The sequence below is a fragment of the Dendropsophus ebraccatus genome, chromosome 13 (assembly GCF_027789765.1).
Source record: "Dendropsophus ebraccatus isolate aDenEbr1 chromosome 13, aDenEbr1.pat, whole genome shotgun sequence".
Taxonomy (NCBI): Eukaryota; Metazoa; Chordata; class Amphibia; order Anura; family Hylidae; genus Dendropsophus; species Dendropsophus ebraccatus.
This window is the reverse complement of record NC_091466.1, coordinates 67871721-67894336: the sequence shown is the minus strand read 5'-3', so window position 1 is coordinate 67894336 and position 22616 is coordinate 67871721. Positions and strand designations below refer to the sequence as shown.

The window sequence follows — 22616 nt, the reverse complement described above, 5'->3', positions numbered from 1 at the left end:
TCCTATCCTCCATAGCTTTTCATATACTTGTCAGCTAAGGGCAGATGCACTCTCATTGCCGTAACACTTTTGCTTTATGTCAGGATATATGAAAGAGGGAGAAAGCTATCCTCACCCCCCCCCCCCAAACCCATCTACTCTTTCTTACTATTGATGGTTGATGCAATAATACCTCATCATCCAGGGATAAGACATCTTACTTCTTTCTAGCCCTTCTCCATTCTTCCTAACCACTGGTCCAATTTGCAAGACCAGTGCAATGTATCTTTTGGAAGTTAAGAATTATGCTCAATGCCCGGCAGCTTCTTGCTTTCTTGCTGCCAAGGCAACTGTTCTGCATGTTCTAATTTATTAGACTACAAATCTGGCTAGTGCACAGAACTCTCCTGACATGGGACTGTGTATGCAACCCAATCCCCCTGCACCAATGGACAGCATCAGCAACAGACCCATTAAAGGCTTTGGACACCTTTGAAAGCATTTTTATTTTTATTCTTTTTTTGTATTTATTACAAGGCAAAAACATTTTAAAAGTTTTTTTAATGTTTTGCTTAGTTTTTCTTCTACAGCTGTCTTGTGTCCCTATGTATTGCTGGCAGCTTTCTTATTGACAGTAAAGTTCTGTCATGGGAACAGCCTAATGGGACCACCTCAAGCCCTGAACTCTTCTTCTCTCCTGAGCAATTTCACAAGCTCATTTACAGCCATATCAAAGGTCAATTTTATTGTGGTCATAAATCAGTGTAGATATTTGTTCAGGAAAGGAAAGAGAGAGGCTGGAAACTGATGCATCAGGCTGCTTTTCTGGTGGAACTTCATTCTGAATGAGACTGATGTCTGCACTATATGTTAAATATCTGGAGGCAGTAGAAGAGAAACTGAGCAAAATACCTATAGGTAAGTACAAAGCAAATGATTTTAAAGTTGTCCATAGCCTTTACACTACAGAGACTGCACAAAAGCAAACAGCTCAAAGGAGTTATCCAGGTTAGAAAAATGTGTCGGCTTTCTTCCAGTGCAACCCTTTTCTTTAGTTTAGATGTGCAAATTAAGCTACATTCATATCATTAGAGCTGCAAAACCACACCCAAACTGGTGACAAGAGTGGTCCTGTGTCTGGAAGAAAGCGGCCATGTTTTTCTAAGGTTGGACAACCCATCTAAAGGGGCTATCTGGAGAGCAGAAAAAGTCCTGCCTGTTCTTCTGTTCTTCACTGCACAAAGTCCAGCAGCACCCAATATTGTCCAGAAATCTTCAAGCTTTTTACTTTCTCATATTCACATGTCTCTATGACATGTCAAAAGTTTTTGCAAGTGAGATTTTAAAGGCATTACCCGGAGGATAGTCCTACCTATTCTGCTCCCCGTTGCTCCACTTCTTCCCTCTGGCCATTTTGAAAGGTATCTTCTAAGATAAGATGGGTAGATGCATATTGCAGGTGATGTTCAATAGCTGCTCAAGATCTGCTCGGTGTCTGCAACATGGGCAGCTATTTGACACTGCAATTTTTGGTCAATATTGGGTGCTGTTGAACTTTCATATGGATGGCAAAAATGGAGAATCCCTGTATCTGAGTGTATCCCTGCATGATATGATGTATTAATATCATACTAGGAGCGGGGAAACTGTTTGAATGTTAGCACCGCTGTAATCAGGGACGAATTAACTTTACCATAGGCCCCGGGCTGTTCACCTAGCCTGCCCCCCCCCCCCCCCCCCCACTGTAACTATGGCGGCACTAGCCTGGCGTTCATAGTACTGTATAGATAATGTCATGATGTCCTAATTTGTGCAAAATTGCCATAAAAAAAACCAGATTTTTTTTCAAATTATGGCGGAAGTGTAGCCAGGAGACAGTACACCACTGAAAGTATAAGTCTTTTTTAGGTTGTCATGGGCCCCCCAGGAGCTCAGGGCCGGAACGCCCCTGTTATAATCCGCTACTGGCTGTAATGACACAACCGTGCGGCTCTGTCATTACAGCGGCGCAAACATTCAAACAGTTTCCCTGCTCCCAGTATAATACTAATACATCCTACCCCGCAGGGAAACACTCTAGTACAGGGATTTCCCATCCATGGAACGTGTGAATGCAGCCTTAGGCCATGTTCACACATGGTATAACCTGCTGTTCTGTGACCCGGCTGGGTCACAGAACAGACAGTGTTACTGAAGATCATTCCGGCCGGTACTGCAGTACGGGCCAGACGATCTTCATTCGGGTGCGACCGCATCCCAATTCACCACTGCACACAATGGAGCGTGTGGCCACAGAAAACTGTCATATCAATTTTTGCGGCCGGATGTGTATAAACTCCGTCTGGGATTCCATTTGTTCAAATACATCGTATGTTTAGCATAAATCACGGCAGTTGTTGCAAATTGCAACAACGGCCGTGATTTATGCTAAACATACGTTGTGTGAACATGGCCTTGGTGGGACAGAAAAGGCAGCGAGCTGGGAAGTGAATTGCTTAGCTCGTTCTAGAGATCCCAGACCCGGACCAATCAAAATATGTCTAGTGACATGTCAAAAGTTTCTACAAATGACGGGGACTTTAAACAATACTTACTACCATCACACGTTCTCTTTTAAAAAGTATAGTACCCTGTAGCCTGCCCTGGCCATTTCAGGGTCTGCTTCCAATTACTACCAGTGCCATACTGTGATGATGTAGGACTACAAATCTAAGCCTGCCTGACAGCTTCTAATTGTCACCTCCACAACAGCTGCAGGTCTCTGACCCCTGCATACACAAGTCTGTACAGTGCAGAGTAGATTCGCAGCCCATGTGCTCAGATCCCAGTAGGACTCTAATTGTGCTTCATCATTACCCAAACCTGCCCAGTGCTGTCTGCAGGGAGGGACAATACTCTGTACGCCGCACACAATGACATTATTGTGTGATCACATTGTTATACAGTAGACATACCAGACATTGCTGGACACAATTTCCCAAAATTTTGCGGAACGTTTCCCATAATCTCTGGCTCATTTGTATGATTTGGATTAAAAAATAATCATCTTCATGCCTCCCCCTCATTAGTCATTGTTATATAGTATGCATCACCTGGCACCGATCCCTGGGCTGATCGTACACACTCCTGCTACCGAGTGCTTCTCCTGCCGCCATACGCTTCGCTCACAATCCTATTTTAATTATCCACAGATTTGCAATTAATTTAAATGAGTAAATATTACAAGAACATATTCCAGGGATAGTTTACTATGTCTGGTCGTAGCCCAACTTGTCTCTCCTATTCCCCTTCTTACAACAGGGTTCTGCTCCCGTCACATGCAGTCCTGTAATAATTACATAAGTCACTGCCTCCCAGAGGACCAGCTTCCTTATCTCCTAAAACACTCTGTGCTGCAGGGAGACTTGTCTCATAACAACATTTTTTGATCATTAATATATAATAGTAAGGAGACCACTGTGCTAAATATATATTCAGTTCCCCAATGCTACCTCTATAGGTGCCCGCACATTTTTTACTAGAGTTCTGTGAACCCGGTGCTAGAGGTAAGTTCGCCCAACAGTGTAAGGTATATGGGGACTCCCCGACTTTCCACCGACATTATGAAGAAGTTTGGTGGCATTGGATTTTTGTAGCCCAAGGCTTTTGCTCTCAGAGGGATAAGCCGCCACCATGACTGTCTAGCTCTGGCCTATATTCCCCTCTGCATAAGGATTATTCCCCAACATTCATGTTTATGGGGAGAACAGGAGAGATACAGGACAATTATTGAAGGTGTAAAAGCAGCTTAAGACCCCACTTGACCCCTTGTATCAGCTGTTTTTCCGAACGTTTATAAGAATTATAAGAAATAAAAGAAAAACTAATCCAGCAATTTACTTTCAAGGGGTTATCCAGGGTTAGAAACACATAAACACTTTCATCCAGAGTCAACATGACTTTTGTCTCCAGTTGCAATTAAGCGCCATTCACTTTAATGAAACTGAGTTGCAAAACCTGCACCCAAACTGGAGACAAGAGTCTTGTTGTCTCTGGAAGAAAGCGACCATGTTTTTCTAACACTGGAGAACCCCTTTAAGTAGCCATAAGTTGCCAGAACATTTGTTAAGCCAGCAGCTTTCTTTGATGATACCACATCCCCATACACATGAACGCACACTTGGCCATAAGACACCTCTGGCAGTGGCTCATCTCCCCAAAAACAAAAGATTTGAACCAATGAAATCTAAAACGCCTAATGGTTCTGTTCCCAACATCGTCTGTCGGGTTGGGAGGTTCCCAATTACAGGAGATAGTCGGCTGGTCCTGTTGATATCGGTTAATGACCCACCATACGTTATAGGTGTAGGGTGGTACTATTATCTGGGCCTGTTCATATGATTAGAATGAAGAAAACTGGAATCCATGTTCCCATATTAAGAGAAAGTCACAGAGAAGTGGAGAAAGATCCAACTCCATGTTAATGTCCATGCTTTTATTCAGGGGTCACGTAATAAAAAAAAAAAAGGACCAGAACTGGACAAAACAACAGTGTCCCCATGTCCTTTACTTAGTACTGAGCATTAGGAACACAACAATGCGGTGGGATTAATAGGAACAAGCCAATGTCTTACAAATTAGGGTCTTAATAATCTTGGGGTCTGAGGAGTCTTAGAGGATTAATGATTCAATGTCTTTTTGTAAATACCTAAAAATAGCCGTACATATTACCGAAATAACTCGCCCAGCGGGGTCCGCCCCACAAGAATACCTTCATAAACGTCTCTACAAACAAATACCGAGTACATTCTTTGATAAGATTACCCCCGGGCTCCTTTGTGGGCCGAGGGGCCGAGAAGCTTAAAAGTTGCATTTTCCAAAATAGTTAATTAATTGGGGATTTTTCCGCTTCTATTTTTAGTTTTCCTATTTATAAACGGCTTTAATATTGTATTTTTTTGCTCCTTTTAGGGCTGGAATAAACAATTAGTCTGATTTAATGGCTATTTTCTTGCTGTTCTATGCGAGTGGCGAGGCTGAGCGGGCTTGGGAACGGAACAGATTGGGAATTTAATTGAAGCTGGCAGAGAGTTCTGCCTCTGAGTCAACAAAAAGGTATAGTAACAGCAAGGAAATCTACAAGGGTAATACTGATAACCTCATCCAACGGGGGGTGGTGGATCTTTTTAGGGGGTTCTATTGAATTGATCATGAATAGAATACAAGACCCACAGTACAGATATATGTATGTGCCATTTGGGTTTATGGAAAGCTACTAATAACCATAATAGGTTTGTTGTTGTTCTAACACTTAAAAGGGTATTTCCACCTCCAAAAGTTGTCCCCTGTCCACAGTATAGGGTTATTGTCAGGGGTCCGAATGCTGTCCCAGTGCTGAGACCCACATCGATCAGCTTCTTATAGCTTATTCTGTAGATAGGGGATAACTTTTGGAGATGTGATTATCCCTTTACCACATTCATCTCAGTGTCTTATGTTGGAAATATACTCGGTTATGCACCAATATGACTGCTTGTAGGATGGGTCCAGGATACTTCAAGGACCAGGATATAAGTAAAGATGTGCAGCCTCTAGGGCTACATATGTGGAGACAAGTGATATATATTAGGAGTTAGGGGGGTTCTTTTACAGATTTTACATTGGGGATAAGCAGTGCTTCTAGCAGAGGTATAGGTATAATGGGTATGGGGGTAACAGTCCCATCCAGACCCTAGTGCTTTAGGGGGCCTCTTGGTCTATAAAATGATACTAGTATTATGAATGGCACAAATTACTTGAGGGTCTTTTTGCCTAAGTCCATAGTCAGTATGCTGCAATATGACCACCACTATGATATACACCCAGAATCCCCTTCACATGATTTTAAGCCTCTATTACACAGGGCAACAGAGAGGAGAAAATGAGCGCTGTCAGCGCTCGCTTGTCCCTCGCTCCCCGCTCGCTTCCGCCGCTATCACACGCGTCGACGGCAAGCGGGTGAGTACAGCGGGTGCCGCAGGGAGCTGCGGGGGGGCTGCCCGGGAGATCTCTTGATCATCTCTGCAGCCCATAGCAGATAGCAGTGGTCTGCTGACGCCGCTCCGGTTCCGCAGAGAGAAGGCAGCATGTCGCTGCTATATTAGTCATTTGTCTTTCAACATGTTGGAAGTCAAACGACTGCAACGATCAGCTGAAATTGTTCAGGTTGGCTGATTATTGTCTTTTATTACACAAGATGATTATCGGCCGAATACGGACGATAATCATTTCGTGTGATAGGGTTTTAAAGCCACTCTGTACCCACAATCTGACCCCCCCAAACCACTTGTACCTTTCGGATAGCTGCTTTTAATCCAAGATCTGTCCTGGGGTCCGTTCGGCAGGGGATGCAGTTATAGTCCTAAAAACAACTTTTAATCTTGCAGCGCTGTGTCTAACGGCCGGGGCTTACATTTGTATATGCATTAGGCTGGCACCACCTCTCCGTCCTTCCTCCCCACCCTCCTCATCATTAGGAATGATCCAGGAACATTTACTGCTGTTTGAGCTTTGCACAGGTGTATTAACGATCCAGCCCATGTTCATTATACACAAAGGTGGGGAATAGGAAGCAATCTGCCTGGAGCATTCCTAATGATGAGAAGGGAAGGGAGGAAGGACAGAGAGGTGGTGCCAGCCTAATGCATATACAAATGCAAGCCCCTGCCGTTAGACACAGCACTGCAGGATTAAAAGTTGTTTTTATGACAATAACTGCACCACCTGCCGAACGGACCGCAGGACACCTCTTGGATTAAAAGCAGCTATCTGAATGTCTGAAAGTGGTTTGGGGGGGTCAGATTGTGGGTACAGAGTCGCTTTAAGGAGTACAGACTGACCCTAGAAAAATGAAGAGTTTTGTCTCTCCTTCATTAAACTGTTCAGCTGGCACAGTGCAATCAGACAGGTAGCATTCCCCTGGCAATCACCCAAAACCAGACACATGTATCAGACGCCCGATAGAGAAGTGTGATCCGTTGCTCCACAAAACATCTCTTTCCAGAGTCCAGCTCAGTGACACACCCAAAAATAATTAAAGAGGATGTACCATCAGGTACATCCTCTTTAATCTGACCCAGGGATAGATCGCGCCGTCACGGGGAAGCCGATGCCGCGGTCCGTTTTTTGAATCGCGGCCCGGTTCCCGTGTATGGCGCCGTTCTATCCACAGGTCCCGGACCGGAGCTGAAGCACAGGAGGCGGGCTGGCCCGCCCCCAGTGGGAGGGAATTCCCTCCCCTCTATGACGCGGCTTCATAAGAATCAATGAAGCCGTGTCATACAGGGGCGGGGATTCCGCCCACTGGGGGCAGGCTGGCCTGTCTCCTGTGCTTCAGCTCCGGTCCGGGACCCGTGGATACAACTGTGCCATACACAGAAACCAGGCTACGGTTCAAAAAACGGACCGTGGCATCGGCTTCCCCATGACGGCGCCGATCTATCCCTGGGTCAGATTAAAGAGGATGTACCTGATGGTACATCCTCTTTAAACTAGGATGATGCCTAGGAATGTTAACATGACATTACACATTGCACATTACATAAGTGCTCCAATAACATATAATAAACAACACAAATCAGTATCAAGTTTGTATAAACTTCACTAAGCAATACAAAAAACACCATCTAAAATTATCTCCCACAACAGGCAGGCAGATCACGGAGCCGCTTCTACAGTAATTAGTGGGTACAGATTTGGTTTTGTCTTTTTTGATTTTGTTGAAAACTCCAGAATAAGGTTGCCATGGAGTTCCAGCTTTACAACGTGCCAAATATTTCAAGTTACGTCCTTCAAAAAAAACAATGTTGTTCTCTTCATGGAACTTTACTGCAGAAAAATATATATATATTTTTTTGGAAGTAACACTGATATTTTTAGACTGCCAATATTTTATATCTAATTCTATCTATCTATTATCTATCTCCTATCTTTCTTCATAAAGTGGGTCTTTATTTGCCCATGAAACACAAGTGCGACGTTTCAGCTCTATCAATAAGAGCTTTTCTCAAGCAGTGAACAAAATCTGCCCCGGAAGGGGTATATATACAACTGTGTATGCAATCATAGTCAAATGTCAATCAGTGTCATTAAAGTAAATCATAGTGAAAATCACAACAAACGTGAATGTATAATATCATAAGATGCATAGTGTAAGAGCTAGATACATCTAAGCAAATACATCCATGAAAAAAGATATGCTAAGTGTCCAAAAAGATGTAATTAAAACATTCAGGGTTAATCATGCAATTAAATGCATCTGGGGCAACGAGTGAGCGCTCACCGTACCGGATCCTCTGCTGTGTAAAGAAAAACGCATGTAGACACTGTGGGGTGAAGACGCCAAGTCTGAGCAAGAAGCGGAGTCATGAACCGCAGCGCTATGTTGGAGCGCAACCACGTGCGCATGAGTAGGCGGTACGAAAATCAGGTGCGTCACCGGACCAAGGAGCTCTCTGTGGATCCGCCAATCACATCGGTCGTGGGCGTTACTGTAGAAGACGTTCTGTGTCAGCCAGTATAGTAAAGAGAACCCGCCAATCACACTGATCGTGGGCGGTTCAGCAGATGACATATTATGTCAGCCAAGGTAGTTAAATGTAAAAATATAGATAGATTCCATAGCAGGAAAGGAAGTAGTGTGGCACTGGTCTAGTGTTATTTGCGGCTAACCTATTAACACAGAGTGCCGCGTTGTCCAATACCCCCGAATGATAAAAATCACCCGCAGAGTCGGATACGTGACTCTAGTCTGTGGGAGCCGCAACACATCTTGGACCTGTGTTCACACGAATGCCAGTGCAAGTCCCAAGATTGGCTGAATGAGAGCAGTAAGGTCCAAAAACGATGTTTCCAACCAATCTCTAAAACCAAGGGGTCTCAATGTGGAATACAAAATCTTACCTAGATATTGCAACCAGTAGACGAACATGATGGATGATATGGGAGGCGGGATGACTCGACCCCCCCATTACTACTTCATTGGCTTGATCTCTGTGTATATAGTGAACAATATTGGCATTAACTTATACATTTTTACATATTGTGGAACATATATTCATTTATTTTTTCTTCTATAGATATCAAGCATTTCTTGGGGATCAACGAGTGGACTACACCTACATGGATCCTCACGAATCCTCTTTACAAACACTATTGGGGTTGGAAACATCGTTTTTGGACCTTACTGCTCTCATTCAGCCAATCTTGGGACATGCACTGGCATTTGTGTGAACACAGGTCCAAGATGTGTTGCGGCTCCCACAGACTAGAGTCACGTATCCGACTCTGCGGGTGATTTTTATCATCCGGGGGTATTGGACAACGCGGCACTCTGTTCTAATAGGTAAGCCGCAAATAACACTAGACCAGTGCCACACTACTTCCTTTCCTGCTATGGACTCTATCTATATTTTTACATTTAACTACCTTGGCTGACATAATATGTCATCTGCTGAACCGCCCACAATCAGTGTGATTGGCGGGTTCTCTTTACTATACTGGCTGACACAGAACGTCTTCTACAGTACCGCCCACGACCGATGTGATTGGCGGATCCACAGAGAGCTCCTTGGTCCGGTGACGCACCTGATTTTCGTACCGCCTACTCATGTGCACGTGGTTGCGCTCCAACATGGCGCTGCGGTTCATGACTCCGCTTCTTGCTCAGACCTGGCGTCTTCACCCCACAGTGTCTACATGCGTTTTTCTTTACACAGCAGAGGATCCGGTACGGTGAGCGCTCACTCGTTGCCCCAGATGCATTTAATTGCATGATTAACCCTGAATGTTTCAATTACATCTTTTTGGACACTTAGCATATCTTTTTTCACGGATGTATTTGCTTAGATGTATCTAGCTCTTACACTATGCATCTTATGATATTATATATGCACGTTTGTTGTGATTTTCACTATGATTTCCTTTAATGACACTGATTGACACAGATTATGATTGCATACACAGTTGTATATATACCCCTTCCGGGGCAGATTTTGTTCACTGCTTGAGAAAAGCTCTTATTGATAGAGCTGAAACGTCGCACTTGTGTTTCATGGGCAAATAAAGACCCACTTTTTCTTCATTTGGAGTGCCGAAGTCATTTTGCTACTTATATTCATCACCGCTGGTTCCTGGTGAGACCGCCCACCCACGCACCTCTCCGTGTGCAGCAACATTGTTTTGTTATCTATCTATCTATCTCATATCTGTCTGTCTATCTATCTAGCTATTTATCTACATTAGAGATGAGCGAACCTCGAGCATGCTCGAGTCGATCCGAACCCGAACTTTCGGCATTTGATTAGCGGTGGCTGCTGAACTTGGATAAAGCCCTGAGGCTATGTGGAAAACATGGATATAGTCATTGGCTGTATCCATGTTTTCCAGACAACCTTAGAGCTTTATCCAAGTTCAGCAGCCCCAGCTAATCAAATACCGAACGTTCAGGTTCGGATCGACTCGAACCCGAACCTGGTTTGCTCATCTCTAATCTACATATCTATCTAGACAGCACTAATAGGTATACCTCTAATTAATAGTCATACAGTTACCAAATAACACATAAGCAACAAAAATTGGCACTATACTACTACTATACCACTATACTACAGTACATCTATTATAGCTATACTATTACTGACCAAGTCCAGTACTTTGGGACCAATAATATCAGTATACACAGGATAAGTAACACCATATAAATGATTACAGTGCAGATGCATCCAGTGATTCACAGGTGACACTTTTTCTCCGTCGCAGATGAGATTCTCTTTAGCTAGAGTTGTTCACTGTTTTTTTAGTCCAACTGTCCTAGGCCATCATGAAGACTTCTCCTGGCCACATTTAATCTCTGCAGAATCTCCAACACAGTAATAGTGCCTACTTTGTGTCCCCATGTAGTAGTTGGACCAATCTGTGGCCCACATTGTTGTCAGGCCCCTCTCTGCCCACATGTAATTTGTTAGGGCTTTGCCTCCATGTAGTGGTTAGGCCCCTCTGTGTCTCCATATAACAGTATAGTACAGTACAGTGGGCTCTGGTGTTTTGGGGGCAACTTGTCACACTGGCCAGGAGTGTGACAATTAATTTAACATCTAAGAACATAGCTTAAAGGAGAAGTCCAGCATTTTCTAAAAGCTGGCAGCCTGCAGGGGATTGGGGAAATTGATTAAAAGTAGGAACTTACTTCTTCCCGTGCCCCCGGTGAGCAGATGGAATGGCCCCTGCCGGAAGTCATTTTCCCCCGAGCTGTGATTACGTCATGACAGTCTGACCTGTCTGGCGGACTGGCTGCTCAGCCATTCAGTGACTGGAGCGGCGTTGCACCCAAGCCACTGACTGGCTCAGTGGCCAGTCCATCTGCCGGGTCGTGATGTGGACACCCCGTTGATCCCGGAGCCCAGAGGGGGTCCCATGGCTGCTCCCGACGCTCTCCACAGGCACAGGGACAGGTAAGTTGTTACTTGTAATGAATTTTCCCACTTTCCCTGATGGATGACGGCTTTTAGAAAATGCTGGACTTCTCCTTTAATCTTTCCACATATAATGAAGCTGTGCAGAGGGGGAGTGAGACACCTAGTGGCTGCAAAGGAAATTGCAGCTAAAATCACTTGGTGTGACACCTTAGAGAGTTACTTTACCTAGATGGTACAAAACGTAGGGAACCACCTGTGGTGGGACACTATCTATCTATCTATCTATCTATCTATCTATCTATCTATCTATCTATTATCTATCTCTTATCAATCTATTCATTCATTTTCATCTTCAAATAGAAATGGTGTGGAGATCAGCACTCCCAAGGACAGGGAGCATGTGAAAGACACCATTCTGATTCAGGGGTAAATAACTGGGGAAAAAAAGAAATTCCTAAAGTCCTCCAGCTCTGTGAACAATAATTCTTTATATAATGTAAGAAACTGACACAATTCCGGCTACACTAGCCCTTATTCATGGCTCTGGTAGAAATTCATTTTCAGTGCATGATAAGCTGATTTCAGCTCCACGTCTAATTTCATCTAGAGGAACAACAAGACCCATGCACCAGTCAAGCCATGGTCTGTGCGGTGCACGGGTCTTGTTCCACTGCCATCTATCTAGCAATCTATCTATCTCAGGGGCGTAACTAGAAATGGCTGGGCCCCACAGCAAACTTTTGATTGGGGCCCCCCCCTCCTCGACCAACCACTATGCCATCAACACACCCAGCTCTACACAGGTTCTATACACCATATAAATTACACTGCAGTTATATTAAGTGACTTACAGGGGACGCCTTCTCTCATTAGAGTTGTTTCCTTTTCATTTTCTTCTCCATCTGTCCTGGGCCATTATAAGAACTCCGAGCCACGAATCCACAGAATCTGCCAGACAGACAAATTAGGCTCTGTGTAGACAGCTTATAGATTGCCCCTTGTTCAGTCCTCCATATAGATGGCCCCATGTGCATCTACTATAGTAGAGATCCCCCTCTGTGTAATCCATTTATAGTAGATGACACCCTCTGTGCATTCCCTATATCAGAGGTAGGGAATCTCTGCTCTCCAGCTTCTGCAAAACTACAACTCCCATCATGTATGGACAGTCAAAAATAAAGCTGTAGTTTTGCAATAGCTGGAGAGCCAAGGTTCCCTATCCCTGCCCTACAGTATATGGTCCCCTCTGTGTAGTCCTCTTAGATGACCCCTCTGTGTCAACCCCCCCAGTGTAGTTCCCCTTATAGATGCCCCCTAGTCCCCTTCATAAATGGCCCCTCTGTGTAGTTCCCCTTTTAGATGGCCCACATTCCCCATAAAAGTAGCCCCCATCCCCGTCCCGCATATAGATAGCCCCCAGTGTTGTCCATCCCCGTCCCGCATATAGGTAGCCCCCAGTGTTGTCCATCCCCCATATAGGTAGCCCCCAGTGTTGTGCATTCCCATCCCCCATATAGCCCCCAGTATTGTGCATCCCCCCTATATAGCCCCCAGTATTGTGCATCCCCCATATAGCCCCCAGTATTGTGCATCCCCCCATATAGCCCCCAGTATTGTGCATCCCCCATGTAGCCCCCAGTGTTGTCCATCCTTAGCCCCCAGTGTTGTCTATCCTTAGCCCCCAGTATTGTGCATCCCCTTCCCCACATAGCCCCCAGTATTGTGCATCCCCTTCCCCACATAGCCCCCAGTATTGTGCATCCCCTTCCCCACATAGCCCCCAGTATTGTGCATCCCCTTCCCCACATAGCCCCCAGTATTGTGCATTCCCTTCCCCACATAGCCCCCAGTATTGTGCATCCCCTTCCCCACATAGCCCGCAGTGTTGTGCATCCCCTTCCCCACATAGCCCGCAGTGTTGCCCCTCTGATTAAAAAAACAAACACATAACTCACCTAACCCCACGCTCCCCCGTCGGTCGCCGGTCTCCTCTTCTCTCTGCCTCCGCCCGATGAGCAGCCCTCTGGTGAAGTCCCGGCAGCGTCATCGCTGAGCGCTCAGTGTGCGCCGCGGCGGCTGGGACTTCCGGTTTGTGTTCTTAGTACCGGAAGTCCCAGCCGCGGCGGCGCACACTGAGTGCTCAGCGATGACGCTGCCAGGACTTCACCAAAGAGCTGCTAATTGGGTGGGACACTCTTGTGATCGCAAGCAGAATGCTTGCTTGCGGTCACAAGAATGATTGACAGGGCGGGAAGCCTATGGCTTCTCGCGCTGTCAGTCAGAACACTGAACACCCGGGAGGCCCGCTCGGCCGCCGGGTGTTGCAAGCGGTCATCTTCGGGGGGCCAAGGCCACGGGCCCCCTGATGTTAGGGGCCCCGTAGCAGCCGCTACGGCTGCTACGGCGGTAGTTCCGCCCCTGATCTATCTATCTATCTATCTCCTATCTATCTATCTATCTATCTATCTATCTATCTATCTATCTATCTCCTATCTATTTATCTATCTGTGTCCTATCTATCTATCTATCTATCTATCTCCTATCTATCTATCTATCTATCTATCTGTGTCCTATCTATCTATCTGTCTCCTATTTATCTATCTATCTATGGGCCCTATTTCAGCAGACGATTATCGTAAGAAGAAGTCATTCGGTCGTTTGCAGTAGTGACAAATGCAATAGCGACGACAAGACGGCGGCAAGAACAATCATAAGTAACGATTATCTTTCCATGTAAATGGGTGAACAATTTCAGGTCTTTCATAATAGCGATCATTTATCGTTAACGATTATATGAACGATGATCATCCCATGGAATAGGGCTCTGTCTCCTATCAATCTGTTCATTCATTTTTCTCTACTGATCCACAGCAGCACAGTATACTAATCCCCTCTTGGCTGTGTTACTGGAAGGGTCATGTTTCAGCTTTACAACAGGAAATATAACTCACAGAGACCCCCTTCCCAGATCCTTCATCTATTTCCCAAAATATTCCTACGCCATTTGATTCCTGTAATATAAATTTACTGGTAAGTTCTGTATCAGAACCAGACTAAAAAAAAGTGGAGGCGACTGTAGGGTGCAGTGTACATGAGGTTTTGGCCACTTGATTTGGCGTCAGGGGGTGACTCAGCTTGTGAAACTGAACATGAGTTAAAACATGGGTGATTTCATTATGAAGCATGTGTCAGGTGTTATAGCAGCCACACATCCTGTAAGCTGAAAAACCCAATGGCAGATTTCTATGTAATTCCAGTAAAGTCCATGACATTCCTTTTTTATTTAATTATTTAATTTGTATAATGCCAAATGATTCCGCAGCACTTTACATAGTTTGTCAATTATGGTACCTGTCCCTGCTTGGGCTCTCAATCTAAACTTGCCTATCTGTATGTTTTCGGTTTGGGAGGAAACCGGAGGAAACCCGCATACAAACTCTTTGCAGATGCTGCCCTTGGTGGGATTTGAACCCAGGACCCCAGTGCTGCAAGGATATCAGGAATTGTTCTGATGAATTGGAAATACAACACTGGTGTCAATTTAACTTGTCCAAATCCACAACTTGCTTTGAGAGCGGACAACCATTTCCGGGGCCAATGTGTCTAAGGGAAAACAAAAGGTGGGGCTCCAGGGGGCAAAAGAGTGAAAGTTGCACCACTGAGCAGTGGATAAACATAGCCGGTCAGATGGATCTAGATCTCTATGGAGAAACATGGTTGGTCAGATGGATCCAGATCTCTATGGAGAAACATGGCCAGTCAGATGTATCCAGATCTCTATGGAGAAACATGGTTGGTCAGATGGATCCAGATCGTTGTGGAGAAACATGGTTGGTCAGATGGATCCAGATCTTTGTGGAGAAACATGACTGGTCAGATGGATCCAGATCTTTGTGGAGAAACATTGCCGGTCAGATGGATCCAGATCTCTGTAGAGGAACATGACTGGTCAGATTGATCCAGATCTCTGTAGAGAAACATGACTGTCAGATGGATCCAGATCTCTGTGGGGAAATATGTGGAGACCTAATGTGGGGACACTGAGAGAAGTGAGCCCATCCACATGGGCCAATATTCCTGCAAAACAACTTTTTCACCTAGTGGCATCTATGCCAAGAGAAATTGCTGCATTTCTGAAAGGTAAAGGAGGTCAAAGCCTCTACTAGATGAGAACTAGATAGATATAGATGGATGGATGGATGGATGGAGAGATAGATAGGGTGATAGACAAACAGATAGATAGACAAATGACAGATATACTATAGATAGATGCAAGCCCCACCACTGGTGCGGTCTAGAGAACCTGAGTAAGTCATTCTTTCAGGTTAGCCAGTGGGAGATGTAGTACCTTGTTTTCCCCACTAGGCATCACCACTGTTGTTAGTGTCTTCTATGCATAGCTGAAGTCAAGCGTTAACTGTTTTATATCATGTACCAGTCACCAGTGCTTACTCTTTCTAACCTATTCTATCTTTCTTTTCTTGTACACACACTCAGCCCCACCACTCACAGGAGGATTTAGAGTTACCCCTGTGGGAGGAGTTGGTTTTGGTGAAGGAAGTGAGTACGTCCTGATGATAGGACACAAACAGACCTAGTTCCTGCAGAAGTTAAGCCAGGGCCTGGCTTTGGCCAGGACCCGTGTCAGGGATCAGAAAAGCAACAAAAGACTTATGTAAAGCCTGGAGTCGTGGATCCACTGAACCGTCACTAGCGATGGCACAAACCTCACCAGGGAGCGGAGTCTAAGGGGCCGCTGGTTTTCACCAGAGCCCGCCGCAAGGCGGGATGGGCTTGCTGCGGCAGGCTACCCCCAGGTCGCTACCCCTGGCTTGGTTGCTAGTGACGGCAGGCGAGGCGTGGCAGGAGCAGTAGGCAGGAGATAGTGCTGGCAGTGGTCTGTAGGCGTAATCGCAGGTGGCAGACAGTACTCCGGAACAATAGGAAGGCAGCGGACAGGGACTAGGGACCGGGTAGCAAACAGGAACAAGGAACAAGGACTGAGGTCAGGAACAACAGGGAGCTGGGCCAAACGCTATGGGAAGCATGTAGAGGCTCCAACACCTGTGGTGGGGCAGGGCTGGGATTTATAGGAGAGTGTGTGAGCAGCAACCAATTAGGGGCGGACTGTCCCTTTAATTCTGAGACAGCCGGCGCGTGCGCGCCGGCCGGCACAGCGGTGGACAGGGGCGAGGTGAGTCGCCCCCAGGGGCCGAACTAGTAGCAGCGCCGGGTCCCTGCACATGGACCCCGGCGGCTGCATGGGGCAGGGGGAGGTTGCGGCGGCGGCCCAAAGCACGGGACGCCGCCGCGGCCGTGACAGTACCCCCCCCTTTGGCCTCCTCCTCTTTCTTGCCTGCAGATGGAGGCAAATCAGTGATGAAGTCCATCCCTACGGTCTGGAACTGGCAATGGCTGAAGTAGGCCGGCAGGTCTTTGACGGGGTGACTTGTTTTTGGCACAAACGGCACAGGAAGCCACAAAGTCCTTGGCATCCTGGAGGAGATGGGGACACCAGTAGTGGCGAGAGATCAATTGCCCGGTCTTTTGAGCTCCCGGATGTCCGGCCACAAAAGAGGAATGACCCCACTTCAAAATTCGTCTTCGAAGGGCAGGGCACACAAAGGTCTTTCCGGGAGGCACTCTCTGAAGAGTAGAGGTGGCGACTGGCACTAGGCAATCAGGAGGTATAATGTGGTGAGGGGATGTGGATTTGCGGATGAAACCCTTCTGTAAGTTCTCCCGGATGTAGAAGGACATGGCCTCAGTCTCGGGCACGGAGAGAGGGTACACCTGACCTTGTGGAGGAGAAGTTCCAGGAAGGAGGTCTATGAGACAATCGTACGCCCGGTGAGGTGGTAGAGAGTCCATCTCCTTGGCAGAGAAGGCATCAGCCAAGTATTGGTATTCCGCCGGTAGGCCGGATAGAGGCTTGGCGGGGTCAGGTGACGACATAGAGTACTTGGGCTGAGGTGACTTCAGACACCGGTTGGAACAGTCCTGACCCCAACTGAGAATCTCCCCGATTCTCCAGTCCAGCTTAGGGGCATGTAATCGCAGCCAAGGGAGTCCCAGGAGGATGGTGGAAGAAGAATGGGGCAGGACGTAGAGGGAGATCTTTTCCTGATGTAAAGTGCCCACCTGGAGGACTAGAGGTGCAGTCTGGTAGTGCACATGGTCGGTAAGAATCTCGCCCGTGACCGAGGAGATAGTCAGGGGTCTGGCTAGTGGGGTCACGGGTAGCCGCCATCTTTGGACCAATGTTGCTGCAATAAAACTGCCTGCTGACCCAGAATCGAGAAAGGCAGTAGTCTGGTTATTTTGTCCTGTGGGTGTCTGGATGGAGACTGGCATAGACAACCTTGGAGAGGTGGCATTCAGACCTAGGGAGGCCTCTCCCACTGGACCTAGGTGAGAGTGTTCCCCGAACGCTTGAGGACGTTGGGGACATCTCTTCTGGAAGTGATCAGAGCCCCTTTAATTCTGAGACAGCCGGCGCGTGCGCACCCTAGGAGGCGGGGATGCGCGCGCCGGCCGGCACAGCGGCAGACAGGAGCGGGGCGAGGTGAGGCGCCCCCAGGAGCCGAACTAGTAGCAGTGCCGGGTCCCTGGACATGGACCTCAGCGGCTGCATGGGACAGGGGGAGGTTGCGGCGGCGGCCCGGAGCACAGGACGCCGCCGCGGCCGTGACAACTTAATTATTTATGCAAGCAACTAATTTAGCTATGCATTGCTAAGCTTCACTCACGGGAGAGAAGCCACCTAGGATAACCCTTGCCCACGCCAGGAACCCTTCTAAAACGTGCAGGGCAGTATCCTGACACAAGAGGAACTGACCCCAGTAGGACAAAGCTACCAGGGAAAAAGTCTACGTATCCTAATGCGCAGCGCAGGTCGACTGGGAAGTCTTGGCAACCTGCTACACCTAGGGAACCGATGACTGGGGCTCATATTACCCACCTAGGACAGGTACCTCGCACTAGGGGGCATAGGTGGTTTATAGCCACAACTAGGCATCCGTGAGTATGAGTATCACTTATTTCTTCTTGGTACACACTTGTTCCTCCAGAGCACATATACTACATTGGGCAGGGCTCCACTGGCAACTTCTCTCCTCTTTCTCTTCTCTACAAAGCACCAACTCTTAAAAGCACTGTTTCTACCTCACTGTCAGTCACAACGTTTACGGAACCAAGATTTGTACTGTTACCTTACGTGTACTGTTCACCTCAAGCCTTATCCAGTAAAGTATTATATTTTTTTTCAACGCACAGGACTCTGTCAAATCTATCAGCACATGTACCCACATACAACCCTGAACACTTGGGTTATTTTTCCCCTTTCTGTGGCGGTACCAACATCCCGGGTGGGTCTGCTACCACCCCAGGTTACTGTGACAAGTGCCCAAGTGACCCTCAATATTCTCGGAGGTTACCGACCATTGGGGACAGCAAACTGGCCAACCAGGTACCTACATCACACCTGTATACACCCTAGCAGTATCACAGAGGTGGCCGTGCAAGGCAAGCACTGCCCCATCACAGATAGATAGATAGATAGATAGATAGATAGATACATAGATAGATTATGGATAAGATCTAAGATGCAATATCCCTGACCTCTTCCAGCAGATGAACACTTTTATAATAAAACCATCTCTCCTTTTGTGTTGAAACACTACCACCTAATGGAAATCTACAGACATTACATGTAGAAACTTTTTCTATATGATAAAATCAATAGTATAGTTTTCTGCTTCTGCTGTACATAATGACAATAGACAACTTGATAGTGTGTCTGCTATTAGGCAGTTAACCCCTTAGATCCCACCAGATAAATCAGCTTTATGGTATTATTCAAATTACCATTATGTATTATAAGTAAATATTCTCTGCTCATATGTAAAGGAAACTAATCTATAGTATACAGACATAGTATATACAGTTATTGCATTATCCACATTGAAATTTATAGGTTGCACTTGCCTTGAGGCCTGACTGGACTGTAATGTGACATTATATAACTATATGAAACCACCAAAGCTACTGTATTGCAAGGAAATCGTTCCATAAATGTGTTGAAAATTGACAAATAGAAGAAATTAGGGGATAATGACAAAGGGGTTAATGGAAGTTTACAACATTATTACCTTGTGTACTTTAATGGCACATCCTGGCAATATCGCCTTTTAGGAATGTTAGAAAATTGGTCAATTTCCATAAGATAGGATGTGGAATGAATAAACAATCGTGCTATATTCCTGCTACTGCTACTTCACTAGTTTCTACTTTACTCTTGCAACACCGTACCACGTCAGCACTGGACTCGGCCTTGGTTGAACATGTACAATGTGGGAGTCGACCCATGTGCTGCACTCCTATTAGTTTAAGCCTATGGAATACCTGCTGTATTCTAGGTTTCGGGACAGAGGCCAAAAAACATGTTATGTTGCTGGGGGGGTGTATCGGTTTGGGGCAAGCAAATATTTTGACCAACTTGTGATGATAAGCGTTTTAAAAGCATAATTTATCGTATTAGAGCACAGGTGTTGGGGCCCTCCAGCTGTTGTAAAACCACAATTCTCATCATGCCTGGACAGCACCAAACTGTAACTCGGGATCTGGGTTATAATACAGGATGTAATTTAGGATTAGTACAGGATCAGTAATGTAATGTATGTACACAATGACCCCACCAACAAAATACTGAGTGCAGCTCTGGAGGGTGTGGTTACTGGGTGTGCCTGCGTTTGCTGCTGAGCTCCACACATCCAGGAAGAGAGAGGCTGATTCACCACCTGCTTCCCCAGGAAGGTGGCAGCTTCCTGGGAGAGTTTTCAGCATGGATCCCCTGACCGCCACCTCCCGGTCAAGGCCGGCGGGGGGTGTAGAGAGTAAGCTACCGGCCAGCGCTCCGGCTGGAGGGGTAAGAAGATCGAGTAGGGTTCGCAGCAATGTGGACCCAGCGCTTCCAGCGACGGGTGGAAGCCGCAAGGTTTCTGATGTGGATACAAAGCCTGCAAGCAAGGTGAGCGCAAGAAGAGGTGCAGGTGCAGCTGCACGGAGGGGCTCCCAGGAGGGTCAGGTGGTGGAGCAGTGGGGTCTCAGGGGGCCCAGGGAGTCTGCAGCCACCTATGGCTCCAGGATAGCTGCAAAGCTCACTGAGTATGAGCAGCTGGGAAAGAGACTGAAGGGGTTAAGAGAAGACCTGAGTTTTGCTAAGCACAGAGCCAGCTCAGCCCCAAAGAAACAGAAGCCTGGACTGTCAGCTAAGGTGAAGTCTCTGCAGCAGGAGATTAAAGACCTGGAGCTGCAGAGGATGGTAGCGATATTTTCAGAGAGAAGCTCCTCAATGCAGACAGATTTGCCAGCATGAAATCCCCAAAGAAGGAGGAGGAGGAGGAGGATGGGGGTGATTGTTCTGCAGATGGTGAGAGCAGTAGTGAGGAAGAGGAAGGAGAAGACATAGAAGCTGGAGAGACCACTGTGACAGCGAGTCTGGAGGACTTGGCTACAAAATCTTCCAGTGCACAAGGGGTGGATGAGTCCCAGCTGAGTCTACCTGCAGGACAAGTGGCCTTACCAACATCTTCAGGAGAAGGCTCTACAGACGATGATGATGATGACGATTCTGGAGGAGCTCTGCTTGCACAGATAAAACAAATTGAATCCCCAGTGCACATGGAGAACTTCAGCTTTGGAGATGACCTGGGGAAGGAGAGGTTAATTAAAAAGAAGAAGAAAGGCAGAAAAAAGAGGAAGAAGTTAGCAGAGCAGGTGAACCTTGTGTATGTTCCCTTTGTGCAGTCTGGGGCGGCTGGAAAGTCGTCTCAGGGTGCAGATTCTGGTAATCTGACTGTCCCCACTTCTGCTACTGTGGAGCGGGGCCAGAAAGCCAGTAAGAGTACAACCAAGATGGCGGAGAGCGCCGGCCTCGCTGGTCAGGGTAGTGAGGTCGGTAACTGTGTAGGAGCGGCCGGGCAGTTTGGTGGCTGAGGTGACGTGTGCAGGGAGCTCCTCTGCAGGTAAAGGGAGGAGTGTCCCAGTGCCAGCGGCTGGCACATTGCCCGGGCGGTCGGGCATTAAAATTGTGGGCGATCATTCGGCTGGATCTGGAGCTGCAGGACACTCCTCTGCAGGCAAAGGGAGGAGTGTCCAGGCTTCAAAAGAAGGCACAAGTGCCAGTGATGATCATACTGCTGGGGACAGAGCAAGCAGTAAAGAGACTGTCACTAAGTCAGGTGCCTGTCTGGTGCCGCAGGTACACACCAATGGACATGACATTAATAAAGCTATGCTTCAGGCGGTGCAGGAGATTGAGGCAGAGGTGCTGGCTGAGGCTGAGGGCCGGACAGGTGGCAATGCTGCATCTCCCCATGTTAAGGGGAAGACGGTTGCCCAGTCAAATGTGCCCAGGGATGCCACTACTAATGCCAGAGCTACTACTAATATATCCTGTAGTAATGTAATAAAGCCAGCTAGACTACAGGTAGGCCAGTCCAGCCCAGCTAGGCAGGGAATGATTAATGCTGGTATTAATGTTTCTTCTGTGGTTGCTGGGGGGAGTGGGGATGGTCCGGCTGCCCCCCCAGTGGTGGCCGCTCCAGTGAGGAGCTATGCCAACGTTGCTGCTGGGGGAACTAGGGGATCCTCATCTCTTAATCCAGGAGAAGGTAACTTGCAACAGCGCCTCCTGGAGGCGTTGAGGAGAGGAGACAGAACGCTCCAAGTAGAGGGCCAGGAGGTCGACCTGTCCTTCTACGTAGAAAGACATGGGCTTGGGGCATTCCGAGAGCATAATGGGTAAGTGGTCTGGTCCCTTCCGACACCCGGGCAGGAGGTTGGCCGTAGGAACGTGGCCCGTCTGGTATGGAGAGGCAGTGATGCGTGCCCATCCAGAGCAAAGGTGGTGGAGCTTCTCTTCCAGATGAGGTTCAGGGTGAATGACATCTTTGCCCTGATCCACCCCTACGGTACCTCTGAATTCGACATCAGCTTTGTGAAACCAGAGGGACTTGAGCTCTTCTGGTCCAATCACGAATTGGTGAAGGATGAGCCCGTGTGGCGGGATTTCGCTGTAAAGGCGGTATCCTGTCAGAGTTCTGTCAAGAAGGTGACCGTTCTGATGCGCAACGAGTCTCTTTCTTGCTATGACATCATGACCTGGCTAGGCAGGTATGGGGAGGTGACCGACATCCCCAAGAA

General features: G+C 47.1%; 1 protein-coding gene across 7 annotated transcripts in view; it reads left to right on the top strand.

Annotated features, from left to right (window-relative positions):
• BEGAIN (brain enriched guanylate kinase associated) overlaps positions 1–22616 on the top strand; it is a 597092-nt gene that overhangs the window by 320342 nt on the left and 254134 nt on the right. For 6 of the 7 annotated variants that reach the window (XM_069949884.1, XM_069949883.1, XM_069949876.1 and 3 more), the window contains one exon: positions 4930–5073. The exons of the other annotated variant lie outside the window; for it this stretch is intronic. The gene's annotated coding sequence lies outside the window, so the exon portion shown is untranslated. The remainder of the gene's footprint in view (positions 1–4929; positions 5074–22616) is intronic. 7 annotated transcript variants of the gene reach the window in all.